We start from the raw sequence: 21689 nt of genomic DNA, 5'->3' as shown, positions 1-21689 counted from the left end.
GAGGCAGTGACCACCTAACCCAGCTCCTCAGGCTGAAAGCACTGCTTTAAACACCCCAAGCATGGCTTGGCCCATTTCTGTCTTGCAGAAGGTAAACAATTTTGCAAAAGGAAGCTTCTGTGAGGGTCCCAGGCTGCCTAAGGACCACGTGCACATCTGTCTGTCTCACTCCTCCAGCTTCTCACAGGTGACATCCCTGAGCTTCTTAACTGGCTACTGGATGCCCTGTCTCTCTGCAGAGAAGGTAGAAATCTATGGGGCCTCTGCTAACCCAACTACACAGCACAAGACACTCATAGGTGATCTGACAGCAATCCCAACTCTCACATATTATTTTTAATTATATGCAATGTACTTTTCAGATAGCCTCATGATGTCTTTCAGATATCATAGTGTAAATTATTTGATAAAAATGCATGTTTCAGGATTGTCAAGCAGCTTTAAGGAATGACTTAGAGAATGTTCTTTCCTCCCTTTTTGCTCACAAACTTTTCCCCAGTTTTGACTTCTGCCTTGAAACTACCGCTGGGACCTGCTTTGTGAGGCTGGCACCTGTGAGCCCACTGACAGCATGATTGGTTCATCGGGGGATCTTGCTGTTCTGTGAGAATGCAGGCCAGAGGCCCAGACGATGCGGTTCTCTGCAGTTTCAACACACCCCTGTGCTAAGGGTCTAGCTCCTCAAACATGCTTCCGGTTGATGGGCACATCTGTGAGGATTCACACACACACACACACACACACACACACAGCTCTGACTCCTACTCCTCCCACTGTCTCCAGTGACCACAGTCTTAGACTTGTTTGTAATAAAACATACTTTGCTTCTTGACTGAATGACCAATTTCCTAAAGTAATGGTTCCTAGTGAGTTCCAGGGGTCCTAACCAGCTGCAGGGTTTCACAGTCTCCCCTGGTTTTCTGAGTGTTAACCACTCGGCATCTGGTTTTCCATTCGATGGCACAGGGTCCACCTCCATGCACACTTATCTGTTTGTCTCAGCCTTGAGTGCCTGCATCTGACAGGAGCCGGTTGGATCACAGAGTCTGGGGCCTCCAACCCACTCAGGGTCTTATAGCTGAGTGGGGCTCATAGTTGCTGAATGAGACTGAGAACACACAGACCGTGACCAGCTGAACAAGGAGGCACAAGCTACCTGCATGGTGTTGGCAGTCAGCTCTCTCAGCCTCCGCTCTCCCACCGTGAAGAAGGGAAAAAATCTCAGGTTATTTTGACTGAAGTTGCACTTACCGTTCACATACACAAAGGACGCAAAGTCAGGAGATTTATTCCTTCACAGACGCCAGAATTGGAATGAGGTCACTAATTTCTGTAGGCCTCAATTGTTGTTCTTCAGTAGCTAAGTTGTGTCTGACTCTTTGCGACCCCATGGACTGCAGCACGCCAGACAGCCCTGTCCTTCACCATCTCCCGGAGTTTACTCAAACTCATGTCCATTAAGTCGGTGTTGTCATCCAAACATCTCATCCTCTGTTGCCCTCTTCTCCTCCTGCCTTCAATCTTTCCCAGCATCAGGGCCTATTTCAATGAGTTGGCTCTTCAAAGCAAGTGGCCTAAGTATTGGAGTTTTAGCATCAGTCCATCCAATGAATATTTAGGGTTGATTTCCTTTAGGATTGACTGGTTTGTATCTCTGTTTCCTGTCTCTCTCAGCTTTTGTGTCTCTCACACCTCCTGTCTCCCAGCTTCCTCTATCTAGCCACTTTCTGTGTCTCAACACCTTTTGTGTCTCTCCCAGCTTCCTGTGTCTCTCCCAGCTTCCTGTGTCTCCCAGCTTCCTTGTCTCTCCCAGCTTCCTGTGTCTCTCAGCACTTCCTGTGTCTCTCAGCACTTCCTGCGTCTCCCAGCTTCCTGTGTCTCCCAGCTTCCTTGTCTCTCCCAGCTTCCTGTGTCTCTCACCACTTCCTGTGTCTCTCACCACTTCCTGTGTCTCTCAGCTTCCTGTGCCTCTCATCTAGCGGCTGGAAGGCCCATGGAGTCCAGCCGTGTGTCGGCCCCAGCTCCACCCCGGCACCCCGTCAGCAGTTTCCAGCCGCATCAGGCACCTCCACAGAACCCACTCCCTCTGTCCCCGACTCCTGCTCCTCTGTCGCCTGTGCTGCCCAAGAATTTCAGAACAGTGCCCGAATCCCTGACCACTTGCAGTACAGAACCTTCACCCACGATGCATTTTGAAGTTTTAAAAATCATCGAGAAAGATCAAATTTCTCATAGATGCAGTAAACCGTTATCAGAGAAACACATTCTACTGGTAACGAGAGAGAAAAAAACGAACAGAGTGCTTGCCCAATCCATTTTCAAATGTGGAATCAACACAACCTCCTAACGTTGTTTCCAGGTTACCTTCAAGCTGGTGCAGAGGGAAGAGGGCCTGTGAACACGAATACAGGCAAACAATTCAGCATTTAACTACAGCAGGAGGATTTTCCCAAAGAAGAAACATACATACCCTCTTTCTCATTGGGTCTCCAATTTATCATCATATTCTCTTAAACTCTGGGGTGTTGCATTTTAAGGTCCTATTAAATAAATCAAAAGAGCATATTATCTGAAATTAGTAGCCAGACGGGACAGCAGCTAAAATTAATTCACCATAGTAATCTCCTCCTAAGACAAACTCCCCTGGGGGAAAACATTATATGCCCATTTCCATGGGCAGAGGTTTAAATATATCTCTCCTATTAACTTTACAAGACTAAATCCCTGTGCATTAAAATAAAAATGTATCTCTCTTCTCCGAAGAGAAAACTGGAAGTCTGCACTGCCCTCTAAATGAGTCCAATTAAATGGAATCAAGTTACACATCTACGCTTTAGAACCATATGGGATGTTTGACAGAGAAAACAGGCCTTAAGATACACGTGCCCGGGTACATTTCCAAGCAGCTCAACCCAACCCTTGCCTCGCCAGTGAAAGAAAAACCCAGACTGAGAGCTATCGACATGGCCCCGTGCATGCAAAAATCCAACCATCCTAAACCCTTCATCCTGAAGCTATACATGCAAAAATAGTAACTGTGTGCAACAGAAGGGTTGTCCAACCACCGGTACCCAACTTCCATTTCCTCTCACCTCCAGTGGGTCTGGGTTGGGGGCACTGAGTGTGGGTGGGGTTAGCTGGAGATAAGGCGATAGGGGGCTAGAAGCCCTCCTTGGATTTCAAACGGGTCAACTTGTCAAAGCTTTATGTGGGAGCCAATTACATTAATTTTCCACAGCCGCCAAATACATATTTCATTTCCATCTCCCACAAGAGATGGGGTCCAGGGATCCTGTTTCACAAGGCTCTTATCACTAAGTAACATTCATACCCCCAAAGGAACCCTTGGCAGCCGGTGGCCCGGGCTGCCGGGTGTTGCTGTGGAGCTGCTCGGAGCCGCACATGCTCGGGGACAATGGGCCGCCAGGACGGCCGCATTGTCAATAAATTTCAATTACACTAATTGCCAAGAGTTCAATGAGTGCACTTTGAAAAGAGAGAAAGGACTATTAAAAAAAAAAAAAAAAAGGAGCTTATGCCTCGTAGGGCTAAAGAAAAGGAAGTAATAAATAGTCTGTGTTTTCTAATGGGGGCATTCAAGTATTTTTCAACATGGCTTAACCAGATTTTACAAGCTGTTCCAGCTTCAGGGATCCTGTTTTACATTTCTTTGTTACTATCTCCAAACAACATATACAGACACTCAATTATGTGGTGTTATATTTCAGGGGAGATTTAATTTCTAAGTAGCTCTTTCTTTTTTTTTTTTCTTTAAGCACGTCCATCTGCTCTGTTTGGATGGATACTCTGCTGAGTGAATTTGGGAAGGACAGTTTATGAATGGACACGACTGCTTTAAAAAACTAACCCAGAGGATACTCTTGATTCTAGGTGGAGCGTTCCTGTTCCATACCTTCAAAGAATGGACGACATTTCAAAGAGAGCTTCTGAGGACCGTGTATAGATGTGGCTGGGGCCCATGACATCTTTATAAGGTGGAGGGATCTTGAACGGTTTTTCAGAATTGGATAGCTCATCATCACAGACACTCATTTCGGTCTTTACAAAGAAAAGACAGAATAAGAAGCAAGAAAGACTTCAGGGCATTTAAGACGTTGGGTGGCTCCCAAGCCTGCTGGGTACCAGGTCACCAGCTGGTCATGCAGCTTAGGACCTCAGGTACAGAAGGGACCCACCCCCGCGAGGCCGACCCAGACCTGAGCATGTGCCTGTCTCTGGTGCCCCGTGCTGAGGCCTGGCTGGGCAGGGGGGCAGGGGGGGCAGGAAGCCCCGGAGGCCAACCAGACCACACACCTGTGGGTGGCTGCCATACTGGCGTTGAAAGGATGGCGTTAGGCTTCCTTCCACTGGAGGTGCCCTTGATCAGAGCTGGTTACAGCAGAGCAATCATGGGCTCACAGTCAACTGGCTGGAACCACGGCACCAGCCTGCATGGGCTGCTGGTTCATTTGTGAAATGCAGACAATAGCGAACTCTTCCCGTAGCCAACACTGGGCACCAGGCACCGTACTAAGCTCTTTCTTCGTTTTCACTCATCAAACCTGAACAGAGAAATGGGCTGTTAGTAAAGTTATCTTGCCTCAGTGCTACTTTTAATTCATAGCATTGCCTCTTGTGAGGATATTTTTATTTTAAACAGTATTGCTTCCCTTGTAGCTCAGTTGGTAAAGAATCTGCTTGCAGTGCAGGAGACCCGGGTTCAATCCCTGGGTTGGGAAGATCCCCTGGAGAAGGAAATGGCAATCCACTCCAGTACCCTTGCCTGGAAAATCTCATGGACAGAGGAGCCTGGTGGGCTGTAGTCTATGGGGTCGCAAAGAGTCAGGCATGACTGAGTGAGTAACACTTACTTACTTACTTCTGCTTATTGAATGGAAAGCTTTGTGCTCTGTAAAGGGGGTTAAGTGTCGAGGAGCAGATGGGGAAACTGCAGAAGCTTGATCTTTGGAAACTCGGTGCTAACTACACCCTGGGAGGATTAACAAAATCGAGGTAGGATCAGCATGGCACTTCTGAGCACATCTAGGGGAGGCAGGCGCGGGACTGTGCCCAGTGGAGGACTGTGTCCTGGTGAACAGAACTGTCAGGAGGTCAGTGCATAGGTTTGTGAACACCTCACGCTGGTGCGCTGTCTCTGTCAAGGTGAGCAGGGTCGGGCCCCTATGTGTATTTGGTTGCACAGAGCATCCTCTTAGCCCTCTGAGAGCCTTTGTCCAGGAAGGGTCACCACTGAGGTTCAACAGTTTTTTAAAGGAGAATAGAATGGAATGGGAAGGTGAGAAAGGAGTGTTTAGGACCATGAGATTATTTGATCCTCAGTGTCTTTTGTTATTGACATTTAGGAACAAAGATCAGAGGACATTGGTGTGTGTGTGTGTGTGTGTGTGTGTGTGTGTTTTCGCACACTCAAGCATATGCATGTGGATAACAGAGGTCCAAGGTTATCTTCTACAGGAGTATAAAAAATTCATACAAAGACAATTTGAAAAAAAAAATGAGGCAATTTGGAAATTGTGTTCAAATGAGAGGCACCTCATCCCTGCAAAGTTCGTTTCTCTTAATCTCGAAGCTTCTGCTGCTCAGTGGGTTGGGCAGGAAGTGAGGTCTTTGACCCCATTTGGGAGAGGTCTGGTCCCCACAAATGCCATGGCTGCTGGTGTCACAGTCAGTCTCAGATGGCCCCGGAACTAGCAATGTCTTGCTGATGTCCACAGACGGAGTCTTAGATATTAGGTGAATGAAAGATCTTGTCATTTGTTTATATATTTGAGATGAGCTCAAACACATTTATCCAAATAGTCTCCTTAAGAAAGAATACACACAAGCCCCTTTGAGGGAACATGGGGAAAATAATTAATGTTTGCATTTGAGCGATGGATGAAAGGAAATGGAGATTGATTATCAGAAATCCAGAGTTAAGTGCAAACTTCCAGGTGACTTAAAGTTATCTTTCAAGTGGTGATTAATAAGATATGAGGGGAAAGATGTTTGCATTGGGGGCAAATGAATGGGAAGTTGGCTACAGTGTGTGTAGCTAAGTTAGCTACAGTGAGGAGGCTGTGTGTGCCCTCAAGAGACACTTTCTGCAGGACTTCCCTGGTGATCCGGTGGGTAAGAATCGGCCTACCAAGGCAGGGGACATGGGTTCCATCCCTGGCAGGGGAAGATCCCACAGGCCACAGAGCAACTAAACCCGTGCACCACGGCTACTGAGCCTGTGTGCCTAGAGCGCGTGTTCTGCAACAAGAGAAGCGCGGCAGGGAGACTCCCACGCACCGCAAGTAGAGGATAGCCCCCACTCACCGCAACGAGAGAAAGCCCGCGTGCAGCACTGAAGATCCAGTGCAGCCAGAAACTGCTGAAGAGAGACACTTCACACAATTCAGGAAATAAGCGGAAATTAAGTAAAGCAACCCTGCTGGGCCCAGAGCAAAGGAACCCACTCAAATGATGCAAGCAAGGAAAGTACAAACTAACTTTAAAAAACAGAAAGTGGGGAAGGAGAATTAAGGCAAAGCTGTAAAAAGCTATTTCGATTCAAAATGTAGCCTATTTATGTTTAAGGAGGCTGCACGCTCTTTTATTATTGACATTTAGGAACGTTATTTATTTGTACAAGTTGAGCTTTCATCAGTATTTTCTCCTAGCACAGAACACGCTTGTTTGTTTAATTGCTCATTTAATGCAGCATTTGTTGGCTTCTTCAGCTATCAAGTAACAGGGCATTTAGATCAATATCCTAGAGAAATCCATGAGATAAGATGAAAAAGCATCACCACAGCCCTTGAAAAGTGGGTAATATTAATTTCACTCAAAAAGCCCCACGTTTTACTCAGGAAGCAGAAAGGACCCTCGGGGACGTTTACCCACAGGCATTAAGCCATGACAGTTAGGGATATTGCTGCCTTGGCCTTCAGGAAGGTTAAATGCCTCTTGAGAAGTGCCGTCTTCTGTTATTTCCAGACAAACAGCAAGTACAAATTATTGTTTTCCCAATCTTGACCTTGTCGCGTTTTAGAGAAAGCCATCTCTCTGCTTCTCCCTGAGTTTGCAGTGATTATATTGTCATTATCATCGTTTTCTTATCATAACAAGGTTGACAGTTATGATGACAGTCTTACCACGTGATGCTTACTGAGACCTTCCTGTGGGCCAGTTTGGGCTAAGCATTTTTGCGTGCATGACCACATTCAGTGCTCTGAAATATCCCATGGGGCAGTGGTCCCCAACATTTTTGGCACCAGAGACTAATTTCGTGGAAGACAGTTTCTCCATGGACCAGAGATGGGGAGGATGGGCTGGGGATGATTCAATCTCATTACATTTACTGAGCACTCTGTTGTAGTTGGGTTTCCCTGCTGGCTCAGCTGGTAAAGAATCCACCTGCAATGCAGGAAACCCGGGTTCCATCCCTGGGTTGGGAAGATCCCCTGGAGAAGGGAAAGGTGGGTAGCGTTCTGGCCTGGAGAATTCCATGGGTTGTCCATGGGGTCGCAGAGTCGGACACGACCGAGCGACTTTCACTTCACTTTTGTTGGTGATGTTGTGTAGTTGCTCAGTTGTGTCTGACTGTTTGCAGCCCCATATATTGTAGCCCACCAGGCTCTCCTGTCCTTCACTATTTGCTGGAGTTTGCACAAACTCATGTCCATGGCGTCAGCTGAGTCAATAACGTACACTGTGCACTTTATTTATATTATTATACCATCAGATCCACCTCAGATCACCAGGCCTTAGATTCAGAGGCTGGGGACCCCTGCCATAGGGCAGCTATTACTGTGTGTTAAGTAGCTTCAGTCATGTCCGACTCTTTGAGACACCATGGACTGTAGCCCAGCAGGGTCCTCTGTCCATGTGAATTCTCCAGGCAGGAATCCTGAAGTGGGCTGCCGTGCCCTCCTCCAGGGTGTCTTCCCAACCCAGGGATGGAACCTGTGTCTCTTATGTTTCCTATATTGGCAGGAGGATTCTTTACCACAAGTGCCACCTGGGAAGTAGATATTACTACTGATTGTATTTTACACAAAGTACAAACTTGAAGAAGATATGTAACCTCCCAGTGAAAACATGACTCGTGTGTGGTGAAGCCAGTCTCCCATCTGCCCAAGCCTGGCATGTCGACCACTGAATGCTGAGGTCCCTCCGTTCTTTAGGATCACATGCCCCTCAGTGTCAGGGAAAGTGACCCTGCTGCCGGTGAGGGCTGGAACAAAACCAGCATCTCTCTGTCTGTGGAGCCTCATTATGAACTCCAGCAAGGCTGGGGTGATGGCACCGACATGGATTTTTAATGTAACAGCCCAGAATGGACAAGGGGACCAGACTCTGCCAGCTGAGTCCAGGCTCCGCACCCCTTAGTGCACCAGTACCCCCAAGGGTGCCCCCTTCACTGACCCAGGGGCTCCCAGGACCCCCTGAGAACCTTAGCACAGTCTCCATGGCTGAACCAAGCCATGTGCTTCATGGGAGCAGTTGATGGTGACCTGAACTGCCTGATCAAATTTGTCTGCTTCTTAATTTTATTTGGTTTTTCTACTGAAGAATCCTGAATGTGTGCAATGGAGACAGGCACTAAGACACGGCTGCTGAATGTGATGACTCCCCGGGAGCTCATGTGACAAGCTGGCACCCAGGACCCCAGGAGCCCTGCCCCGGAAGCCCCTACCACCTCAAGCCCCAGGCAGATGCAGCCCTGCCCCGGAAGCCCCTTTACCACCTCAAGCCCCAGGCAGATGCAGTTGTGATCCTGTGGGTGGAAATTCATGACTATACAAGGCAGATTTTTACTTCCATTTTGCAAGGAAAAAAAGAAAATCAACCTTAAGCGTCAGTTTTATCCTGTGACCTGATCTCTCATCCCACTCTAGCAGTTTTCTCCGTACAGTTTTCTCCATACAGTTTTCCGTACAGTTTTTAAGATGTCTGTTAATCAAGGTGAAAGGAAAAGAGAACTCTGCTGGCCCCAGTCTCCCAGCACACAGAGTATTTTGCCAGAAGCCGGGGAAACATTTAGTCCTGCCCTGTTCTCACTGAGTAGCCCACCGACATCCGGTCTGTCTTCCATGGGTCCCTTTGACCCATCCGCTTCTCTCTACATCACCATCACCACTGCCAGAACCTCCCCTGCCCACCCTGATGGCACGCAGAGAGGAGGGACCCCACAGTCTCCAGCCCTTCCATGCTGCTCCTCCAGGCCACCTCCAGTCTCAGTGGTGCATCTTCGCAGTTTCTCAACAATGTGGTGTGTTTTTTTCTCTCTCAAATCGGAAATGAGAATTCTTTACATTATAACCTTTAAAATGAAGAATTCTTTAAAAGCTTTAAGTTGAATTGCATTAATGTTTGCATCCCTTTTAATTTTGAGACTTTTTTTTTCCCTGCAACTTTCCCCAAATGCTCCAGGTGTTTTTAAACTCAGAGAAGCAAGGACTCCAGCACACAGGCTAAATAAACTCAGACAGGTGATGTATTGAACCTAGCAGGAGCCCCTCATTCATCTTTGAGGTGTAGCTGGAGCATCAGTAATTCCAAAAGGCATTGCATTAAAATAAAAAGCCCGTGATGGCAACCAAGGGGGATTTTTTGTTTCCTGTCATCATCCATTTGTATCTGCCAATAGCCTCTAGTTAAATCAATGCTCCTGATAAATATTGCTTGACTGGGGAAATAGAGCAAATCATCATTTCTTAGTAAGAAATATTTATCTCTTTTGTGATAACATTTATTTTTTAGATCTGTCCATGCAAAACTCAATCTGATGGAATGGTATAAGCAATTAACACAGTTTAACAGGCTATGTAAAATTAAAGCTACTGAATGTGCAATGGTTTGCTTTCTTGTAGGTTCACTTTTTCTTCAATTAGAATGAATGATAAGTGGCCGGTATTGGATGCGTAGGAAAGAGCAGGATGGAGTGGTGGTTACCCCTTGACCCTGGGCGCCCTGACATCTGACTCTGCAGGTGTTCCTTGGGCACGCACACCTGTTCTGTGCCCTGCGCTGGGGCAGCCTCAGTACCTCCAGTCATGGGCAAGAAAGAATTGGTTTAAAAACCACACCAGTAAGTGGAGTTCAAATTGCCAGTATCCATTGATTGTAGAAAAAGCAAGATAATTCCAGAAAAACCTCTACTTTTCCTTCATTGACGATGCTAAAGCCTTTGACTGTGTGGATCACAACAAACTGTGGGAAATTCTTCAAGAGATGGGAATACCAGATCACCTTACCTGCCTCCTGAGAAATCTGAATGCAGGTCAAGAAGCAACATTCAGAACCAGACATGGAAAAACAGACTGGTTCCAAATTGGGAAAGGAGTACGTCAAGACTGCATATTGTCACCCTGCCTATTTAACTTATATGCAGAGTACATCATGCAAAATGCTGGGCTGGGTGAAGCACAAGCTGAATAAAGGTTGTAGGCAGAAATATAAATAACCTCAGATATCCATAGAATACCACCCTTATGGCAGAAAGCAAAGAGGAACTGAAGAGCCTCTTGATGAAAGTGGAAGAGTAGAGTGAAAATGTTGGCTTAAAACTCAACATTCAGAAAACTAGGATCATGGCATCTGGTCCCATCACTTCATGGCAAATAGATGGGGAGACAATGGAAACAGTGAGAGGCTCTATTTTCTTGGGCGCCAAAATCACTGCAGATGGCCATGAAATTAAAAGATGCTTGCTCTTTGGAAGACAAGCTATGACAAATCTAGACAGCATATAATAAAGCAGAGACATTACTTTGCCAGCAAATGTCCATCTAGTCAAAGCGATGGTTTTTCCAGTAGTCATGTATGGATGTGAGAGCTGGACCATAAAGAAGGCTGGACAATAAAGAATTGATGCTTTTGAACTATGGTGTTGGAGAAGAATCTTGAGAGTCCCTTGGACTGCAAGGAGATCAAACCAGTCAATCCTAAAGGAAATCAGCCCTAAATACTCATTGGAAGGACTGATGCTGAAGCTAAAGTTCTAACACTTTGGCCACCTGATAGAAAGAGCTGACTCATCTGAAAAGACCCTGATGCTGGGAAAGATTGAAGGCAGGAGGAGAAGGGGACGACAGAGGATGAGATGGTTGGATGGCATCACCGACTCCATGGACATGAGTTTGAGTAAACTCCAGGTGTTGGTGATGGACAGGGAAGCCTGGTGTGCTGCAGTCCCTGGCATCGCAGAGTTGGACACAACTGAGAGACTGAACTGGACTGAAAAAGTGGAGATTGCAGGCATGTGAGTGCTATACAGGAGGGCCACAGTTTGAGGTCTTCCATGGGGAGATGTCAGTTTTCAGGCCTCTGGCAAACTAACATAAATGAGTGCAAGATCAGTTGCTCAGTTTTATCTGACTTTTTCAGACACTATAAACTGTGGCCCTCTAGGCTCCTCTATCCATGGGACTTCCCAGGCAAGAATACTGGAGTGGGTTACCATTTCCTCCTCAAGGGGATATTCCTGCCCCAGGGTTCAAACCCATGTCTCCTGCGTCTCCTGCATTGGCAGGCGGGTTCTTTACCACTCCACCACCTAGGAAGCCCAATTAATGTGGATACGGGCTCATTATTAAAGGCAGTCACAGTGAGGAAGCATCCTGCCTGTGAAAGACTGTGTCTGATTTCAACCGATCCAAGCAAACTCCTTTGCAAAGAGATCCTTTGGTGGATAATGCATTCATTCGTGTACCTACATGGATATACCTGTGCCAGGCACTAGTCTAGACTCCTTATAGGCATTAGCATAATCATTTCTCAGCACCAGCCTTCTAGGTGGCTGCTATCACTGACCCACTGAGATCGGGAGAGCTTACTACTCTGGTCTAGTCACTCACAAGTAAGCAGTGCCCAGGCATCTGAAGGGACCATAGCCGGGGGCTCTTACCTCTGGGTGGGCCCATCTTCTGTCCTAAGTTAGCCCAACTTGTTCAGGGTTTTAATAGAAGACAGATATGGTTTCCCCATCTTTGGGTTTTCGTGGAACACACACTCTTCCTTTTCCTGCAAGAAAGTAGTTCTCTTGGCCATGTTCCACAATTTTTCAATATAGTGGGTGAATAATCTGCTGCTGCTGATGTTCAGTCGCTTCAGTTGTGTCCGACTCTGTGCGACCCTATAGACGGCCTCCTACCAGGCTCCTCTGTCCCTGGGATTCTCCAGGAAAGAACACTGGAGTGGGCTGCCATTTCCTTCTCCAGTGCATGAAAGTGAAAAGTGAAAGTGAAAAGTGAAAGTGAAGTCGCTCATTCATGTCTGACTCTTAGCGACCTTATGGACTGCAGCCTACCAGGCTCCTCTGTCCATGGAATTTTCCAGGCAGGCAAGAGTACTAGTCTCATGCAAATGCTCAAAATTGCATTTACATTCAGTACAAAATTCCTCTCTCATATCCTCTAATGTAAGGCTCTTCTCACCTTGCTTCCTGCAGACTTGCCCTGGGATATGGGATGCAGGTCTGATGTGGTCAGATTCTCAGATTCCCTTCTTCTCGTCCGCTTCTAGTGTAGATGTTCTGGAGTTGACCTTGGAGGCAGGAAGAGAAAAAATAAGATGTGATCCTCTCTGCACAAACTGGTGAAGTAGCCCTGTGTGTGGGCCCTGGGTTCCATATGTTAGGGGACTCTCCATATGAGAAACAGAAAAAGGATATATGTTAAAAGCACATGACATCTGTGTGCCTGGGGACCTGTGTTCAGCTTGGAGCTGCACAGTCAGCCTCCTTAGACATTTTCTCTCCTGACCCCCTGGCCAGCACCACTCGCTCAGGCCCCAGGAGACCCTCTGCACCTCCCTTACCCGACAGAACTGAACCAAGGTCACCGTATCTGAAGGTCATGGAAGCGGTGGATGAGATGCTGCTGAGGTCAGACCCAGATGCTCTTGGGACCCACAAGCCGATTCTGAGCAGTACAACCAAACAGTAAAAGACAAATTAATTAACCTGTCCGTTCCTCTCAGAGAGAGGATGAACATGACAAATTATTTCAGAATGAAGTATGATCTCCCAGAATATTCAATATCCACTTCTTTCTTCTCCTTTTTCTTTAATCCTTCATTCTCATGGTATCTCCGTATTAGCACAGCTGTGCTCGGTGGCTGTAGGCAAATTTACCAAAAAAAGCCGTATGCCTCTTACATTTGCATATGAACAGATTTCTGCCAAATATTTGTAAACTATGACACCAGTTCTTGACACTGGCAACCATATTCTCAACCTCTCTGTTTCTGTCTGATCTTTGACGTAAAGTCAAATTTAGAAAAGAAAACAAACAAAAAAATGATGTAAGACTTAGGGATTCCACCTGCAATTATGTTACCATCAAAGTAAGGTTGTTATCCTAAAACCTCCCCGGAGACCAAAACTATTAATTAACTTCTGGAATCAAACCAACTAGACAGAAACGTCTAGAATACATGATCCTCACCAACAGAATATTTTTCAAAAAAACAATACCTTCTATTCAGGCTTTGTGCTGACGCTTACAGAGGAAGTTTTAAAACAGGCATTTTGTAGCCTCTGTAACTCCTTACAATTTCAAAGACAAAGTGCAATGCCCAGTCGCATCCAGCTCTTTTGTGACCCCGTGGACTGTAGCCCACCAGGCTCCTCTGTCCATGGGATTTCCCAGGCAACAATACTGGAGTGGGTGCCATTTCCTCCTCCATTTCAAAGACAAAAGAGACATTTAATTCATGAGCAGAAATAAATTTTCCAAAAGAAAAAAATTCATCTTTTTCCCCAAAAAAGAGAGAAAAGGTGATAGCATGAAGTCTTTGACTTCTAACTAGAGCTCTAAGTTCTAGAGTATAGGTAACTTTCCCACAGAGTCTAGAGTTTCTAGAAGTGCCACTGTAGTCTAAGCTGCCTGAGTGGACGTGCATTTGCCCTCTAAGTATTTATTGAGGAAACCACTGTTCCATCCATGTAGAGTTTCTAGAAGTGCCACTGTAGTCTAAGCTGCCCGAGTGGACGTGTATTTGCCCTCTAAGTATTTATTGAGGAAACCACTGTTCCATCCATGTAGCTTCTGGACCAAGCAAAGTTATTAATAAATAAGTTGAAACATGCCGCAAGGTGGCGCCAGCTATGATCTGGCCGGTAGCAGTGCCCTCATAAATTTCGTAGTTCAGGAGACTGAAACTTACCATGAGATCCTGGTGTGCCCCATTCAAATACATCACTGTGCTGGTTCTGATATGCAATGCTCTTGGCGATGGATATAAAAACCTGTCTTCCACAGGCCATACCCGCCTAGGTCTCCCACATCTGCTCAGTCATGTCCTATTCTTTGCAACCAACAGCCCCGAAAGACCATTCCCATCTTCTCTTGGCTGCAGACTGAAAGAAAACGCTGTTCGCTCAGTCGCGTATGACTTTGTGACCCCATGTCCTTGGGATTCTCCAGGTGAGAATGCTGGAGTGGGTTGCCATTTCCTTCTCCAGTGCATGAAAGTGAAAAGTGAAAGTGAAGTAGCTCAGTTGTGTCCGACTCTTAGCGACCCCATGGACTGCAGCCCACCAGGCTCCTCCGTCCATGGGATTCTCCAGGCAAAAGTATTGGAGTGGGTTGGCATTGCCCTCTCCAGGGGATCATCTTCCCAAACCCAGGGACTGAGCCCGGGTCTGCTGCATTGCAGGCAGACTCTTTACCACCTACACCACCAGGGAAGCCCCCTGATGTAGACTGAAGCACCACCTCTTTTGCCTGCTATAGGCCAGGCCTGGTTTTCTGCTCCTGGAGGGACCCCTGCATTATCTGGCAAGGTGGCCCTGTCACAACCCGTCAGCTTGCTTCTCCTCAGTCAGCAAGGAAAGGTCCTCTCTCTCTCTCCAGTTTGCTGAGATGGAGGCATCACACCGGGTTGGCATCCCATTTCTTCTGTCACATCCTGTTGATGAGAAGCAAGTGATAGTTGTGCTCACACTCAAGGGCAGAAGGTTACAGCAGGGCTGGACTCACTGACTTTAGGGTGTGTCTACCATGGGGAGAGTCCCAGGGCCCCTGTCCTCCTTAGCAGGACTTGTTTTCAGAGGGTTATATCACATCTCACGTTTGCAGAACCCTCACCACCTCCCATCCCCTGACCATCCCTCCACACCTGCCAATGTGTCCCCTGATAGCATCGTGAATCAACTCAGGACCCAGGCCTTACCCTACCGCAATGAGCAAACTGTGTGTAATAATAACATTATGGCACAAGAGGAAGACTTTCAGTTTTTCTAAAAATGTTAAAGGAATGATAGATACATGCCACTTTAAATCTCATTTTCCTTTAAATTTTTGCATACACTTACAGAAAAAAAACATACCTATTTATGTTAAGCATATGTATCTTACATACATTTCAAAGGTCTTCACAATAAATTGACGTCAGGCACCTTGCATATTCTTACCTTAGAAAGAATATCCTGAGAGTATCCTGAGAAAAGATACTTTTCTTTATGTTGAGAGCTTTTCTAGTAGTCATGTATGGATGTGAGAGTTGGACTATAAAGAAAGCTGAGCACCGAAGAATTGATGCTTTTGAACTGTGGTGGTGGCGATGACTATTGAGAGTCCCTTGGACTGCAAGGAGATCCAACCAGTCCATCCTAAAGGAAATCAGTCCTGAATATTCACTGGAAGGACTGATGCTGAAATTGAAGCTCCAATACTTTGGCTATCTGATGTGAAGAACTGACTCATTTGAAAAGACCCTGATGCTGGGAAAGATTGAAGGCAGGAGGAGAAGGGGATGACAGAGGATGAGATGGTTGGATGGCATCACCACTCAATGGACATGAGTCTGAGCAAGCTCCAGGAGTTGGTGATGGACAGGGAGACCTGGTGTGCTGTAGTCCATGGGGTGACAAAAAGTTGGACACAACTGAGCAACCGAACTGAACTGCACTGCATCTATTTATGTGTTTTAGGAATCTGACATGCAGTTACTGTAACTTAATCTTAGAAGTGAATTCACTTTACATGCTATTTTATTTATGGTGGCAAACTCACTGCAGCTCATTTATTCACCAGTCACGGTCGTCTTCCTTTTTCTACGTGTCAGGAAGGATGCACAGGCACCAAAATTGATGCATGGAACCCTTGCCCTCATATGGGCCGATTTCCTCATGGAACCCTGGGCTTCTCGTTCTCTCCTCGAACCCTGCCCTGCGGAAAGTCTGGGAACAGATCTCTGCCTTGACAGACCACGTGGTACTGTGCTCAGATGCTCTGTGGTGGCCATACTCATACCCGAGCCACCCTGGGCAAGCAGGGACCTAGATGTTGTCCCTTGCATTTCTTGAGTTCCTGGGTCACAGCTCTGACTTTGGTGTTGGATTTTTTTTTTCATGTTCCCTGACTCAGAACTCGGCCTGCCTACTGTATTCTCAAGGGCATCTCTCTTCTGTTTTCACAGATGCTGATGGATTTCCAGCTTCTTGTCTGCCTGGTAGGAGCCACAGCATCTACCTGAGGGTTCTGTGGCTCTAGAGTCACCTCCAGTTTCTCAGCATCCGTGGGCCTCACCTCCTCCTGTGTGTTCTGAGTCTGCAGTCCCAGACTTAGCTTAGCTCCCTGACCCAAGGCACAACATCTGCCTGAGAGACTGGCCCTAGACATTTAAGGAGACACTTGCCACTATGTAGGTTCAAGGAAGCTCCTTTTTTTTTTTTTTTTCCCAGACTGTTAATTCAATTTTTATTTTTTTACAAATTGTTTGGCTAGGGAGCAAGGAGCATGAAAAAGTTCAATTAAATTCAAAGCTACAGTTTAAGACACTATGTAATTAAAGAATATAGTAGTTTAATTGAGAGTTCAGCAGTAGGCCAAGTGAATTAGATATACCTGACAATGCCTGAGGCTGAAAAGTCGAGAAGTGCCACAAAGACATATGAGGGACAGGAGAGGTTGATGCCACCCCACCAAAGCTGCAATACTCCTTCCAAGTTCAAGGTGAACCCAGCACATCAAAAAGCCTTCATGGACCACCCCAGCCTGAAGGGACCACGCCCCAGGAAATGGACTAGGGTCTCAGGCATTGGAGGCAGACTCTTTACCACCAAGGAAGACCCAGGGAGCATGCCACCCTGCGGAGTTCCCTCTACTTTCCTTTTTCCTTTTTTTATTCAAGGATAACTGCTCTACAATGTTGTGTTAGCCTCTGCTTACGATGAAGTGAAGAGTCTTCCTCTCAACATATGATTCAGTAATTGCTGGTTCATAATCATTAATTATTTTCAAAACTGTCTTTAAAGATTGTGGAAGCTCACTTCTGCATGCAAATAATGAGATATTGTGGAAAGGAAATTTTACCTTATTTTAAATTTATCTTTCAAATAATCTCAATAGACATTGATGAATATCGGGTATTCTTCAGCAGTATGGGTTTCTACTTTACCAGTCGTGCTAGAAGTGAGAACCTCTACCTCACGGGAGACAGAAAGAGTAGGGCTAGTAGAAAGATAGCTGAGAGTTACCAGGAATGTTTGGAAGATAAGAAGCTGATGAAAGCAGCCTCTAGTTCCGGGCAAACTTCCTGTTCACAGCCAGGTGCACAAGACAAGTGTGTTTAAGACGCACGACCAAGTCCCGTCCTTCGACATTTCTGGCAGGTGTCATACTCAGCAGGGAAAGGAAGCGGTGGGTAAGGTGGGTGGCCATTCAAGTTCGGGCTTATATAACCAGGTGGGAGCCGGGAGAGGAGAGTAAGGAGGCAGAATGTCACTGTCATACCGACTTCCCTAACTGCCTGGGAGACGGGAGTGAAGGTGACATGTCCTCTTACAGTACAGCAGCTTAGAAAATGGAATTTTCCTGATTTATTCCGCATGCTGATTACTACTATGACCTACAATAAACTGCAATTCTAAAAGCTGTGCCTTATCAGAGTGTAAATATTGATGAAGTGAAAAAGCCATAGGTTACTTGAAAGTAGCTGAAAGAATTTCAGGAGAACTGTGGAATGATGTCATAGTCTCTTTCTGGGGTACGAAGGAAGCATTTGACACTTAGAGGGCAAGAAAAACTGGTTGTGAAACTTGTCAAATGCAGCAGCGCAGACGTATAGGCACTTAAACTGCTTACATGCTAAATGTTCAGTTGCTAAATACTTCCCTCCCTGCACCAGAGTGACCTTCTTTCAGTCAGAAGTCAAAAGCAACAGCTATTTACAGCTCCTGTGCAAAGGTCTTTCTCTGCCGCCTCCTTGATTCCCCTAGTTTTCACTCTGACCATCAGAGGCACTGCCCATCCACCTGGCCCACAGTGTTTGCAAATGCATGAAGCCACACGATTACCTCGGTCTGGCCACAATCTTTAGGCCAAGAGCACTGGGTAGAAGGCTTCATGTAGGGCGCATGCCTGCCTTCCCCTCCTTGCTGAATTAAGACCATGCTCTTTAAATCAATTTTACCAGAGTTTGAAGCAAAGTGCCTCCTGGTGCATGGCAACATGTCCCAGGCAGGATCCCGAACACCGACATGGTCTGGATCACAAGCAAATTGTCGGGATGACAGCAGAGCATGTGCATCTGAGGGGCATCCCTGGCCTGAAATGCAACCACTAGCTAGTCAATCTAACTAAGCTTTTTTTTCTGGTTGTATCAGTTCACGGTAATGTGAAATAAATAAGTATTAACTAGGGACCTCCCTGCTGGTCTGACGGTAAAGACTCTGAGCTGCCATTGCAATGGGTCTGGGTTCATTCCCTGGTCAAGGAACCAGACTTCACATGTCATGACTGAGAGTTCACACTCCTCAACAAAAGGTCCCGCACACTGTGAGGAAGATCAAAGATCACACGTGACATGACTAAGACCTGGCACAGCTGGAAACAGTTACCCAGTAAGAAAAAGAGGCTTGGCTGGTCTGAGTAATTCTGAATTGATTTTGAATATCAGAAGAAGATGGTGAGAGAAGTATAAAACAGCAACATAAAAAAAAAAACCCAATACCTATGGTAAATTAGAAAGAAGCTGAAAACCTGTGAAGTTGCAATTGCTTGGGTTCGGGAGATGAAATTACCCATTACTGGTCTTCCTTCTTATAAAAAAGGAAGACCTGCTCTTAACTTGTCAATATCTTCGTAGAGTTGGCAAAGGAGGAAATAAAGCGAAATTGGGTGAATATGATTTCAGTGATGTAGGAAAACATGATTTTGTTGTTGTTCAGTTGCTAAGTCCTGTCTGACTCTTTGCAAGCCCATGGACTGCAGCACACCAGCCTTCCCTGTCCGTCACCAACTCCTGGAGCTTGCTCAAACTCATGTCCATCGAGTCAGTGATGCCATCCAACCATCTCGTTTTTGTCATCCCCTTCTCCTCCCACCCTCAATCTTTCTCAGCATCAGGGTATAGATCATATATATAATAAAAAAGAATATATATGTAAATGTGCGTGTTCTTCACTTATTTTATATATCCTACTCTCAGCTCAGCTGGTAAAGAATCCATCTGCCTGCAATGCAGGAGACCTGGGTTTGATCCCTGGGTTGGGAAGATCCCCTGGAGAAGGAAATGGCAACCCACTCCAGTATTCTGGCCTGGAGAATGCCATGGACAGAGGAGTCTGGCAGGCTATAGTTCATGGGATCACAAAGAGCTGGACACGACTGAGCGACTTTCACTTTTATATATGTAGACATTTTGCTGTGCAATAGAAATTAATACAATGCAAATCAACTATACGTCAGTAAAATATCTTTTGTAAAAAGAATCAGAGCTCCAATGTGTTGATTTGTCCATTTACACATTTATTCAATCAGCAGAGAGTTAGCATCTATTATCTATAAAAAGGAAATTAGAGAGAAAATGAGGCCTTTGGCCACAGGAAACCCATAGCCCAGTAGGTGGGCATTTACTGGTCAAGATTAATAATAAAATACTCCCAGTGACAGCGCTTTCTGGGACGTGTTGTGTGGAAATCCTCAGTGACTGCCGTGCCGGGGTCCCTCCTCCCCCGAGGAAGAGGAAATCTGAGAGACACCCATCCAAAACGCAGCCCCTTCATGGCGCGGTGTGAGGGGCCCTGTGGGAAGCAGCAGATGCTACAGGAGTGAGGTGAAGGGGGTGGGAGCAGCCCCCTGGAGAGCATCTAGCAAGGTGTGCTATGTGCCTGGGTCCCCAGGTAAAGCCATGAGGGGCTGAGGAGTGGGGAGCACGCAGCCCAGCCAGTGGAGCAGACGTGCAGACCTGTGCAGGGCAAGGAGCATCGGGAAGGTGGGACCTCCCATCGTCCTTTCTGATGTGCCCAGGGCAAGGGTCCCAGCAAGGGGGTGAGGGTCCCATCAAGGGGGCGAGGGTGCCAGCAAGGGGGCGAGGGTCCCATCAAGGGGGGTGAGGGTGCCAGCAACGGGGGCGAGGGTGCCAGCAAGGGGGGTGAGGGTCCCATCAAGGGGGTGAGGGTCCCAGCAACGGGGGCGAGGGTGCCAGCAAGGGGGGTGAGGGTCCCATCAAGGGGGGTGAGGGTGCCAGCAAGGGGGCAAGGGTCCCATCAAGGGGGGTGAGGGTGCCAGCAAGGGGGCAAGGGTCCCAGCAAGGGGGGATGAGGGTCCCAGCAAGGGGGGCAAGGGTCCCAGCAAGGGGGGCGAGGGTGTCAGCAAGGGGGGCGAGGGTCCCATCAAGGGGGGCGAGGGTCCCATCAAGGGGGACGAGGGTCCCAGCAAGGGGGACGAGGGTCCCATCAAGGGGGACGAGGGTCCCAGCAAGGGGGGCGAGGGTGCCAGCAAGGGGGCGAGGGTCCCATCAAGGGGGGCGAGGGTCCCATCAAGGGGGGCGAGGGTCCCAGCAAGGGGGGCGAGGGTGCCAGCAAGGGGGCGAGGGTCCCATCAAGGGGGACGAGGGTCCCATCAAGGGGGCGAGGGTCCCATCAAGGGGGGCGAGGGTCCCAGCAAGGGGGGCGAGGGTCCCAGCAAGGGGGGCGAGGGTGCCAGCAAGGGGGCAAGGGTCCCAGCAAGGGGGACGAGGGTCCCATCAAGGGGGCGAGGGTCCCATCAAGGGGGGCGAGGGTCCCAGCAAGGGGGGCGAGGGTGCCAGCAAGGGGGCGAGGGTCCCATCAAGGGGGACGAGGGTCCCATCAAGGGGGCGAGGGTCCCATCAAGGGGGGCGAGGGTCCCAGCAAGGGGGGCGAGGGTGCCAGCAAGGGGGCGAGGGTGCCAGGAAGGGGGACGAGGGTCCCATCAAGGGGGCAAGGGTCCCATCAAGGGGGGCGAGGGTCCCAGCAAGGGGGGCGAGGGTGCCAGCAAGGGGGCGAGGGTCCCATCAAGGGGGCGAGGGTCCCATCAAGGGGGACGAGGGTCCCAGTAAGGGGGGTGAGGGTCCCAGCAAGGGGGCGAGGGTCCCATCAAGGGGGGCGAGGGTCCCAGCAAGGGGGGCGAGGGTGCCAGCAAGGGGGCGAGGGTGCCAGGAAGGGGGACGAGGGTCCCATCAAGGGGGCGAGGGTCCCATCAAGGGGGGCGAGGGTCCCAGCAAGGGGGGCGAGGGTGCCAGCAAGGGGGCGAGGGTCCCATCAAGGGGGCGAGGGTCCCATCAAGGGGGACGAGGGTCCCAGTAAGGGGGGTGAGGGTCCCAGCAAGGGGACGAGGGTCCCATCAAGGGGGACGAGGGTCCCAGCAAGGGGGGCAAGGGTGTATTGGGTCCTGCCAGCTGTCCACCACCCTGGGCTGCATCCTGACACCACAGAAGCTGGGCTGCCA

The sequence above is a fragment of the Budorcas taxicolor genome, chromosome 20 (genome assembly GCF_023091745.1).
Source record: "Budorcas taxicolor isolate Tak-1 chromosome 20, Takin1.1, whole genome shotgun sequence".
In the NCBI taxonomy this organism is placed as follows: Eukaryota; Metazoa; Chordata; class Mammalia; order Artiodactyla; family Bovidae; genus Budorcas; species Budorcas taxicolor.
The sequence above is the reverse complement of the archived record's forward strand: the minus strand, read 5'-3'. Positions refer to the sequence as shown.